Source organism: Capra hircus, chromosome 7, assembly GCF_001704415.2.
Source record: "Capra hircus breed San Clemente chromosome 7, ASM170441v1, whole genome shotgun sequence".
Lineage (NCBI taxonomy): Eukaryota > Metazoa > Chordata > Mammalia > Artiodactyla > Bovidae > Capra > Capra hircus.
This window is the reverse complement of record NC_030814.1, coordinates 49606203-49617452: the sequence shown is the minus strand read 5'-3', so window position 1 is coordinate 49617452 and position 11250 is coordinate 49606203. Positions and strand designations below refer to the sequence as shown.

Here is an 11250-nt window from a genome sequence, read left to right as displayed (position 1 = left end):
CCAGGACATAACGGTCTCCAGGAGGTAGTCAGAGGAGAGCGTCATAGCTTCAGTCCTGGGAGCTCTGCCCAGGAGGGTGCTTTCCCTGGCCAGACATGGTCCCCAGAGTTGTCAGCTGCTGCAGATAGGGGACTCCTACAGATGAGAGCTCCCAAGGCCAGAGGGGAAGCCCTAGGTTCTGTTTCTGGCTCTGCCCCAACTCACCACATGACCTGAGATAGGGTCTTCTCTGACCTCAATGTGCCTGGTGAGGGGCTGGACCCAACCAGCTTGAATGGTCAGAGATTTCATCCATGGCCTGCCTCAGTCTCCTGAGTGCCTCCCCCATCTCTCAAGCCATCTTAGCTTTTGCTTTGGTACAGAAGTAGCCCAGGCGCAGGAGAGAAAAACAGTAGCCTGCAGATCCCCCTCTGCTGGAAGCAGCATCCTCTATGCCCTAGCTTTGCTTTCCAGCCTTGGAATTCCCGGAGAGGCAAAAAACTGGGGAGGCTCTCCTGACACTCAGACCAGTGCTTTCACTGACCACACCTTCCAGGATGATAGGCGTATGAGCCAATCTCATGTGGACCTGGGCATTGACTCACTTGACAGTTAACACTCCCCACACAGGGCGCCCACACTCTCCCACCCCTCTCTGAGACTTGGTTTCTTCTTCTATCCAACTGGGAGATGGGGTGGAACAGATGTCTCTAGGAGCCCTTGCCCTCCAGGACCCCAGGGTGGCCTCCTCAGCTTTCTTCACAGAGGGTGGGGCTACCCAGGCCAGGAAACCCCACCAGATCACAACCTCCATCCAGCCCGGTCCCACCCCAGACCCCAGGACTGGGTTTCATCCAGATCTACAGGCTCCAGCCCAGCTCCCTCAGAGGATCTGGGTTTTTCTTACCATAAAAGGGCAAGCTTGCCTCTCTGGGTCCCCACTGCCAGCCCCACTGGGGGAAAGGCGGAACTATTTTTAGAAAACTCTAGGGTTTGCTCCTGAACTCAAGATGGAGCCTGTCTGAGCCTGCACCCGGGGAGCCCTCTCCCATCTCCCTTGCCCACCTGCCCTCTGTCTTCCTCCCTCTTCGCCCGTTGCTGTCTCTTCCCTCGCTCCTCCTCTCTCTGCCTCTGTCTTGCTCTCTCTCACTCCATCAATCTCTCTTCCCTTTTCCTCTCCCTCTCCTCCTCTCTTCCTTCCCCTTCAATTCTCCCTTCTACCCAGATCTCCTCTCAGCCAGCTCCCCTTCCCCCTGCCCCTCATCCCTCCCGCAGATCCTGTTTTTGGTGGTTGGAGAGAGTAACACATCTGCACCCCCACACCCTTCTTAAACACTATTTACAACATAAATTCCAAACATCCGCCATCTGGTTCTAGAAAGGGCCAAAAGATATTTAGAAAAGGAAGTCATGATTATTCCATCTTCAAAGCCAAAGGAACATAAAGGCCCTCCTCTCTCCCGCCTCCCTCCCAGGGCCCCTTTGTTAAGATCTGACGGATTAGGCTTCTTCAGCGAGTGGAAGGGGTCAGTCCCAGCTGGGCCTCTGATGGGCTGCATCACTTTAAGCTTGTTGCTTCTCTCCACACCTCAGTTTCCTCATCTGAACAGTGGGAACACGACTAGGGTGCCTCCAGCGCTAATGCTCTGAGACTTCATGTCCTAGCGCAGGAAACCCTGAGGCCCAGGTCCCTGGGGCCCACCTTGGGCTGAGCAGCGAGGGTGACTCTCCCCTTGCAGCCCTGTGCCTTTCACCCCAATGAGATCTATGCATTCCTTCATGGTGGGGGCAGGAGCGGAACCAAACCATCTCCCTTTTTGTGACCCCAGGAGGATTCTGGATGCCACAGAGTCCAGTCCTTTCCCTACATCATAGTGAGGTCCAGAGAGGGGAAGGCACTCATCTACAATCACACAACATGCCTACAGGAGACCCAGTACCTAACCTGCTGCTCTTCCCTTCCAAAACCTTCCAGAAGAAACCAACCTTTGTATTATCCAGAAAACATCACCGAGCCCAGCAAACTGGAACCCTAGATGTCTCAGTTCTTTGCAAAGTAGACAGGATAGAAAGAACTAACTCCTTTATCATGGAATTTTCTTCAAATAGACCACATACAAGGAAGAAATGCTGTGGGAAGTCCCCTGTTTCCAGAGACACACATTGCCAGTGCTGACAGAGCCTTCACTTAACTGAAAATGTGCTCTCTGCTCACAGCCCCCTTTCCATAAGGATGCTTTCCATAACACACACTTGACGGAATGTCCTAAGACACTGACTCATGACTCAGGCTGTCTCCATGAATAGTCTGGTCTTACAGGGGAGCTTGAAAAACACAAGCTAGATGGCAACCCTGATTCTGACGCCTACTAATCGTGTGACCTCAAGGGACTGCTGTAACTCATGAAAGCCTGTTTCCTCATCTACAAAACAGGATAAGAATGGTACCTGACTCATAAGCAATGGTGAGGATGAGAAAAACCTGTGTAAAATAAAGCCCTTAGCAAGTGTGGAGCGCATCGAAGACACCCAGTGTGCCACCTGTAACATGTACTGGCCATTGTTAAGATTATGGCATGTCCCAGTGTGGTAGGTGGGGGGTGGCTGTCACTGCTGTCACTGTTCTCCCAGTCTGGTCACACTGGAAAGTCAGGGTGATGGGGAGTCTCGGGGACCCTGGTCTCTACCCCCAGCCTCCCAGAGCCCAAGCTATTCAAGGCTGGGCTTGGGATTGTAGGCCTTGGGTCTGGGCTCCTTTCTTTCCCTCGCTTCCCTTTCTCCTGCATCATCTTGTGTTAGCCTCAGACTGCATTCCCAGGCCTTGCTCAAAAGTCCCAGGCAGCAACCTTCCCTGGGGAGGAAGTGGGGAGCGTGTGAGGCTGGTGAACTCAGCGGGGCTGTCAGGGGGTGGGAGGGTGCTCTGGGAACACAGGCCCAGAGAAGCCACACAGTGGAGGGGACATGGGAAGGGGCCCTACACGGCAGCTCCCACCCCAGCTCCCACATCTCCAGATGCCACGTTGGACCTTTGCCCTCATCCTTCCTGCTCTCTTGCTCCCGTGCCTGTGTCTCACTGTGGGCTCATAATGGACGCTGTCACTGCTCATTGTGGGCTTACAATGTGCCAGCAACCGCGCTTGCACTTGACATCCACCTCCTTTGACCTTCACACACAAGCCAAAGTCCAGAGAGGCAAAGCCACCAGCTCGAGATCACATAGCTAGAAAGTGCTACGGGTGAGAATGCAAACAGAGGTCTGCTGGGCTCCAGGGCTAGCGTCTTCTCAATTCTCCCCAGACACATGCTGGAAACCCTAGGGCCCTGGAACCCAAGGAGAACACAGGCCGGAGGACTTGTACCTGGGTGAGGGAGCCGAGGAAGGGGAGTTGTGGGTAAAGAAGCTCGCCCAGAAAAAACTGGCGTGGGGTGGTGGGGGTGTATTCACATGGGGCCCCAACCTCAGCCATCTCCCAGGGTAGTGCCATCTGGCTTGCAGATGTGGCCTATTCCCAGCCCCTCGGACTTCTTGGAAATGAGCAAGACCAGGAGAAGGCACAGGGCCTTTATGCAACATCTATGACGACGTGAGCTCTGTCTTGTGGTCATCCAGCCGACTGTGGCCCAAGCTCAGGGGACAGCTGGGTTGAGAGTGAGCAGCCCAGGGGTCAAGCTGACCTCTGATACTCACCAGGCATTGACCTGAGTACACTGCAGAGCCTCTTGGAGCCTCAGTAAGCAAGGAAGTCACTCCTATCTCTGGCAGGGGTTTTGAGCATTTCCGAAGCTATGGGAGGGAGCATTTTGCAGGCTGCAAGCCTTGTGCAGCTGAAGTGGTCACAGGTAGCCCCAGGGCTGTCCCTTCAATCTTGGCTACTATGTTAACGACAAATTTCCATCAACCCCTAAATGGCTCCTTATCCCTGGGTGAGTCTAGAGGTGGGGGCATTGGTTCACTGGGGCCTCTGGGAAATTTCCTTCCAAACCCACACTTCTGCCAATGGAGTCTTGGTGCGCTGAAAAGGGTAGGCAGCCCCTCTTGCTCTTGGAGCCTAGAGCTCCTCAGAACACCCCCTTTGAAAGCCAGGCAAGCATTGTAGAGAATGGCAGCCTAGGGGCAGAAGGCGGAGAAGGCAATGGCACCCCACTCCAGTACTCTTGCCTGGAAAATCCCATGGACAGAGGAGCCTGGTGGGCTGCAGTCCATGGGGTCGATAAGAGTTGGACACAACTAGGTGACTTCACTTTCACTTTTCACTTTCATGCATCGGAGAAGAAAATGGCAACCCACTCCAGTGTTCTTGCCTGGAGAATCCCAGGGACGGCAGAGCCTGGTGGGCTACCGTCCATGGGGTCGCACAGAGTTGGACACGACTGAAGCGACTTAGCAGCAGTAGCAGCAGCAGGGGCGGAAGGACAGACGCCTCGAGGCCTGGAAAATCCCCGCAGACTCGGCCTGAGGCTTCTAAGGACCCAGCAGCAGCCCAGGCTCATCCTCAATCCCTCGGAGCCCAGCAGCCTGGTCAGGACCCACAGGCACCCCAACATTCTCTGATGGGGGCATCCTTGTTCCTTTCAGGCAAGGGCACTGGCTGGTAGGAGCCACCCCTTTTCAACCCTCACACTGACAGAGCAAACACCCCAGACAAGGGCCTCCTGAGGACCTGAGGAGGGACACAGAACTGTGAGTGCCACCCCTCCCCACCCACTGGCACCCACATCCTCCCCTCTACACCCCGCCGACGATAAACTCCCCATCCCATCCTCAGAATGACCATGAAAGCAGGCCTCAGAATGGGTTAACAAGGAAGGCCCTGTTGATTGACGGGCTGAGGACAAGTCAGGGCTGTTGGGTTGGGGTCGTAGGTGAAAAGAAATGGAACCAAGGAAGGGAAAACCCACCAGGAGCCAAGAATCCACCCCCATCCCATGCTCCCTACAAACCTACAAGCACAGAGCCTGCATGCTACCGAAACCAAAGGACTTGAGGGAGCTGTGGAGGATGGTGGTCTTCTTCCCTGGAAAGGAGTAAACAGGGTAGGATTCTGAAAGCAGGTAGATGCAGGGCTATCAGGTTGTCACCCTCTGATAACAGAAGTCGCTCTCAGGGCTTTGAGAGGGCCAGGTGTGTGTGCGGACTCACAGTGCTTGGAACATGGTGAAGCTCTAGAAACCCACGCGGTTGTGTTCACTGTCCACCACGTTCTTCCCACGCTTACAGCTGTTCGTGGAGCAGGCAGGGTTAGGGACCAGCTCCATAAGACAGGTGGAGAAACTGAGGCCCAGGGTGGTGAAGGGACTCCACTCAAGAGTCATTCAGTCTCAAGTGCCCAGGGGCTTGCTGGTACAAGATCTCACAAAGACGAAAAAAGAGGAAGACTTGGAAGTGAACAGAGGAAGCAAGACTTCGAGAAGGAGCTGACAAGCCAAAGACATAGGGTGCCCCAGGCCTGGATTATATAACACAGCACACCTGTTTACCTCTGCACACCGCACACGTGCGTGCAAACGTGCGCCCCAGCACAGCACACACACCTGGCCCTCATTCACTAGCAAATGAACCTCGGAACTGGGTCCAAACAAATTGGATTAGGAGGGCTGCAGGGGCCTCCTCCCCCACGCTGTCGGCTCCGACACTGAGCAGGCCTGCAGAGCAGCCAGCTGCGGTCTCTCGGCCATGCTGACAGGTCGGCCTCCTCGGTCCCCTCACCCCGCCCCCGGGCCCCGGGAAGGGGCCCTGGGTCCCAAAGAATGCCATGATGATGGATGGGCTGAGGGAGGTTCCAGGGCTAGCTCAAGAGCACACAGGATGTTCGTGCTTATGTGAGGCTCATTTCTGAGCTGTTTCCAGCAAACCAGCTCCACCTCCCTTCCCTCCCTCCCCTCCAGCAACCTCTCCCACGGTCACCCGGTCACTGCTGCCAGAGCCCAGACCCCGAGCAGATCTGCCCCCAACTCTCGGTCCCACAGCTGGACTGAGTGGGAACCGGTCACTTAGGAGACAATGCCCTGGGGCTGAGACACAGGCACTTCAGAGGGGAAACGAAATCTGTGAACTGAGACGACGCTGTCATAAAAGTGGCATCTCTGTGCTTTCTCATCCATTGCTTTATTTGATCCTCAGAATGTACCAGGGAGTTAGGACATTGTGCCCATATTACAGACGTGACTACTGAGCTTCATTCATTCAGTGATCCCATAGCCCTCCTGTCCTGAGCCCTGAGTCTGCACCAGGCCCTATGTGGGGTGCTGGGGAATGACTTGCAGCCCATGCCTGCATGGCTTAATGGAACAGTCACCTTTAGGCCAGATCAGTCTTTTGAAGCCTGTTTTTCCACCTGTAAGATGGAAAATACAAAAGCTCCCACCTCGTAAGACTGACTGTGAGGACTAATTCTTATTTCCCCTACGCTTATTCGGGACACAGGGAGAAACAGGGGCCTGAAGAGTGAAAGGGCTCGGCCAGGGTCACACTGGGGGTTAAGTCATAACCAGGTGGATCCCTTCTCCTTGCCCCCCGACCTGCTTCACCCTAAGCAGCCCAGAGCCACAATAGCTGGCCAGTTTGTGCAGGGCCCACAGGGACATGTCCTGGGTCCTGCCCTCCTTCTTGAGCCCTGCCCAGCCTCTGCAGCACCAGAGTCCCAGGTGGTCAGCGGTGGCCCCCCGCCCACAGAGACGGCGGGGGGTGGGGGCACTTAGCAGCAGGCTCCCAGCCCAGAGCAGCCTGGCCATATAAGGGAAGGAGCCAGGAAGGTCTCCTCTCTCAGGCCTGGCGAGAAAATCCAGACAGCCACTGTTTATTTTCTCCTTCCCAGCCTCCCCAGAGCTTCCCGACAGAAGACACAGGCTGCCCCCCGGGGCCAAGCGACATTTCCTGAAGACACTGGGGAACAGTGAAGAAAAAACAGTCCGTCCTCCGGTAGTAGAAGGATGTTGACAGCCAGCACCAGGTAAGATTCTGCCAGGTAAGATTGTGAGGCCACCTGTTCGACCGCCTCTTTTGATGGAATGGGAAACAGGGAGACAGTGAGAAGTGCTTGTGAGAAGGGATCACACCACCTGAGTCTCCCTAGTGGGACCCATCTCCTGACTGGGGACCCAGAGCAAGGAGGGGCCTCTTGCGGAGTAAGTGGAACAGGAGAGCTATAGACCCCCTTCTCAGTGGGGCCTCATTGGAAAGAGAAATGGGGTCAAGGCCAGCTCTGTCTGCCTCCCAGCAAGTATGCAAAACTCAAGGGAGGAGTTCCTGGAGCCAGAGAGCGGCATAATGACATCTTTCCTGCACCTCTACCCTCCTCCCAATCCAGCTGCACCACCTTCTCCAGGAAGCCCTCCTAGCTCCCCCAGGGAGGAGGAAACTAAGCCCTCAGCAGTCCTCTCTGGGCTCTCTCTTAGGCCACTTAGGTCTGTCCCCTATTCAACTCACCAAGGGCATTTATCCTTCCATCTCAGCCTGACTGCGCTCTTCCAGGATAAGAACCATATCAGATGCAGGCCTGTCCCCTCTGCACGTAGAAGATGTATTTGGTTTGCTAAATGGATGGATGAAATGGTTAGACCCTGTCCTCAACCCTGATAGACTGGTATAGTGGTCAGGGGAGGAGATGTTCAGCATGGAGGTTAAAAGTCATGATCCTGAGGTGGCTGTTCTGATAGGAACCCAAGATGGGCTCCTAGCTCTGTGCCCTTAGAAAATCCCCTTCTCGTGGAACCTTGGGATGCACAGGGATTAGCACAATGAAAACATTCAAAACATGACCGTTCTTTTTACCATCAGCGTCACTGTGGTTTTTCTAGAGACAAAGGAACAGAACCAGGCAACCTACAGCCACAGAGGATACGGAAGCAAATACCTTCCCCTGGTCAAAGGCCTCAACCTCTGGCCCTGTGTCAGAGTTTCCCACAGGAGCGTGGGACTGCCTCCCATCCATTTCCTGTCTCTGCACCCAGGAGAGCTGCTATCTTTGCGGCAATACTCTGAGCCCAACGGGGTGTGCTGGAAATAGCTGCCAATTCCCCTAGTGCAAGCAAGGCTGTGACCCTGGAACCATCTCCTCCCCTTCCTGGCTTGCCATGTGCAGTGATAAAGCTCCCCTGACCACTGCACAGCTGTTCTGCAGATTAAACGTGGTGGGGTGGTTTTTCAAATGGAAGGCACTCAGATGCCACCCCCTCTTTTTTTCTCAGATGCCCTCTTTTTAACTTTTGCCATATCTGCAATCATAAGATTTTAAATTTTGAGGTGAGTCTTTTTTCAATACCTAAATAGGAAACTAAACACTGTCCATAATTAGGAGATAATAAAGATAAGACAGACAGTAAATACTCAGCGGTGCTCTTACTCCTTCCCCTTGAGCGATGGCTTGCAAGGCCCTGGACTTGAGGGAGATAAACAGGAGCCTGAAAAGTGTCAGAGACACGACAGCACCAAACTGAGGCTCTTTCTCCCGGAAAACAGAAGGACTGGAAGCAAACTGACAGGGAACAGCCTGGGTCACTGTGTTTTCCAAAGTCTGTGCTCAGGCCACATATGCGGCAAAATTGCGAGAAGCCAAAAGTGGTCAGGTGAAACAGCTTTGGACAGAGTCCCGCACCGAGGAATGCAAGGGGCTGGCCTATCAGCTGGCCTCCCAGCAGCAAAGGCTCACTTCTGCTTCTTACCAAAACTTCCACGTTGGTCAGGCCAGGCATCTCCTCTTGCAGAACTAGTGGGAGCAGTCCGAGAGTGGAGTAGACACTGTGGGCTGTCCAGGACCCCTCAAGCTGGGTCCTGTTGTTGGAATCACTCCCCAGCCAAATGCAGTTTGGAAGAAGTTCCTACTCATATTAGAGGAAGGCAGTTCTTTGGGTGGGAATACCTCACAGAGGGGCTGACCTGCCCCAAGTGGCAGACCAAAGGAAAACACTCTGCTGTTTGGGGCCTGATGTCAGGTTTCCATCCGAGGCATAAGAGACACTAATTTTTGAAGGATGTGAGTGTTTCTCTGCTCTCTCCCAGCCCTGAGAAAAGGCTGCCAGCCCTCTCCACCCTTCAGACATCCCTGAAATTACATGTCATCCAGCATCAAGGCCATCACAGTGGTATCAGCAGTGCAGGAGGGGTGCCCTGAGATCTTGGCGGGACAGGAGAAGGGGGTACAGGGCTCTGCCTGCTCACTCAGAGGTTCCCATCTAAGCCAGGTCTTAACAGGAAAACGAATGATCTACAAGGCCATTCACTCATCTACCAGCAGCACTCCCTGGGGTCCCTCACCATGTACAAAGGCCTTCACAAGGCCCAGGGATCCCCACCACGAACAAACATGGGTGCTGGGTCTACCCCAGTCAGACCCAGAGGCAAACAGCTCTGACACTGGAGAGATGTGGCTGAAGAACATGATTTGTTCACTCAGACAACACATATTAAGCATCTACCATCACAAATGCAATAAAGGATGAGAAAGAGGGCAGAGAGGACTTCCCTGGTGGTTCAGTAGTGGAGAATCTGCCCTGCAAAGCAGGGCACTCAGGTTCAATCCCTGCTCAGGGAACTAAGATCCCACATGCCATCGAACAGCTGAGCTCCCATGCCACAACCACGTACCGCACGAAGACTGCACGTGCAGAAACTAAGCCCTAATGCAAATAAATAAAATTTTAAAAAGAAAGAAAGAGGGCAAAGGATGCAGACCGGGGAGTTCTGATGTCTGAAAAAGTCAAAGAGGGCTTCACAGGAAAAGTGGCCATTTAAGTAGAGACTCATCCCACCAAGAAGAGATGGGCAGGGGAGTGAGAGGGAGTAACATGGTTCCTGGGAGCCCCAAGGTGGTGTGCACAGGACTCCCTGGAGGAGTGGAAAAAGAGGGCAGGGGCCCAAGAGAAACAGCCCAGCTGGGCCAGATAGGGCAGGCCTATAGCCTTTTGAAAGGGTTTTAGAATTCAGCCAGAAGGAGACCTTTCACCATTTTAAACCCAGGAGAAATATGGGCACATTTGCATTTTGAGAAATCATTCTGAGAGGATGGGTGGGAAGGATGGGTGGGAAGTTGGTGGGAGCAGAAGCAAGGGAAGCCAGGTGGGAGGCTGAAGCAAATGCTTGATGATATAAAATATAAAGTACCATGAATGTGCCATTTGGCTGGGCTACACCAAGCATAAACGTGAGGTATGGGGTCAAAAAGGTAGACCATCACCCAGGGTGAGGGGTAAGGGGGCGGTAGAGGGTTCTTTGGGAATGATGAAATGTTCTAAGATTGTGGCAATGCTTGTGACACTCTGTGTTTTTGTACTCACGCTCGGTCGTGTCCGACTCTTTGTGATCCCATGGACTGTAGCCCGCCAGGCTCTCTTCCATCCATGGAATTTTCCAGGCAAGAATACTGGAGTGGGTTACCATTTCTTCCTCCAGTGGATCTTCCTGACCCAGGGATGAAACCCTCATCTCCTGCAACTCCTGCACTGCAGGCAGATTCTTTCCCATTAAGCCATGAGGGAAGCCCAACTCACCACTCTGTGACTGAACTAGAAGAGCATTTCATTGTGTAATTTGAATAGGAGGATTATATCTCAACAAAACTGTTTAAAAAGAAAAGGAAGGGTGAAGCTTGGTCCCAGAGGGCTCAAATGCCAGGCTGAGGGCAGGAAGCACACCAGTGTAGCTGCAGCAGCCTCCAGGGCAGGAGCTGGAGGGAGGAGCCGAGGCCCCTCTAATGCCCCTTCTCCTGCCTAGGGTGGACTCCCTGCCTTCGGCCCCTGGTGCAGAGCGGTGTGGCGTCCTGTCTCCCAGCCTGAGGTGCAGTGCTGCATCTCTGGTCAGTTGGGAGTCTGAGATGAAGCACTGTAGCTCGGGAAGGGAGAAGTTGTTCTACAGCCGTCGCCAGAAGTGGTAAGTGGTATGGTGCCTGCAGGCACCAGGAAGGACGGGAGTGTTTCCATTCTCCAGAATGTCCGCTGAGGAAGCACTGGACTTGAGTCCTATCTGTGCCACTATCTGCTTCATGATTCTGGGCAAGTCCTGACTCCTCTGTGCACCGCAGTTTGTAATATGAGATTTTGGAGCATTTGGTGGTGGCCATTACCCAGTACCCTGACTCTGCTTTCTCCTGAGCCCATGGCAGACATGGCTAATCAGTCAAGGCATCCTTTCTTAAAGCATTCAGATGCGGCTTCAGAATCCTTCTTAATGCTAAGTCCTAGAGAGCTGCTATTGACTCAAAGCTGAAACACTTCATCATTTGTGAACTGGTCAATTCCTAAAAAATCTTTCAGACTAAAGACAAAGTCCTGGGCTCT

At 53.6% G+C, this 11250-nt stretch overlaps 1 non-coding gene across 1 annotated transcript; it reads left to right on the top strand.

The window, feature by feature from the left end:
- On the top strand, positions 10729-10829 carry MIR143 (microRNA 143). The gene has a single exon (NR_129590.1). It is a non-coding gene; the product is annotated as a microRNA 143 (primary transcript).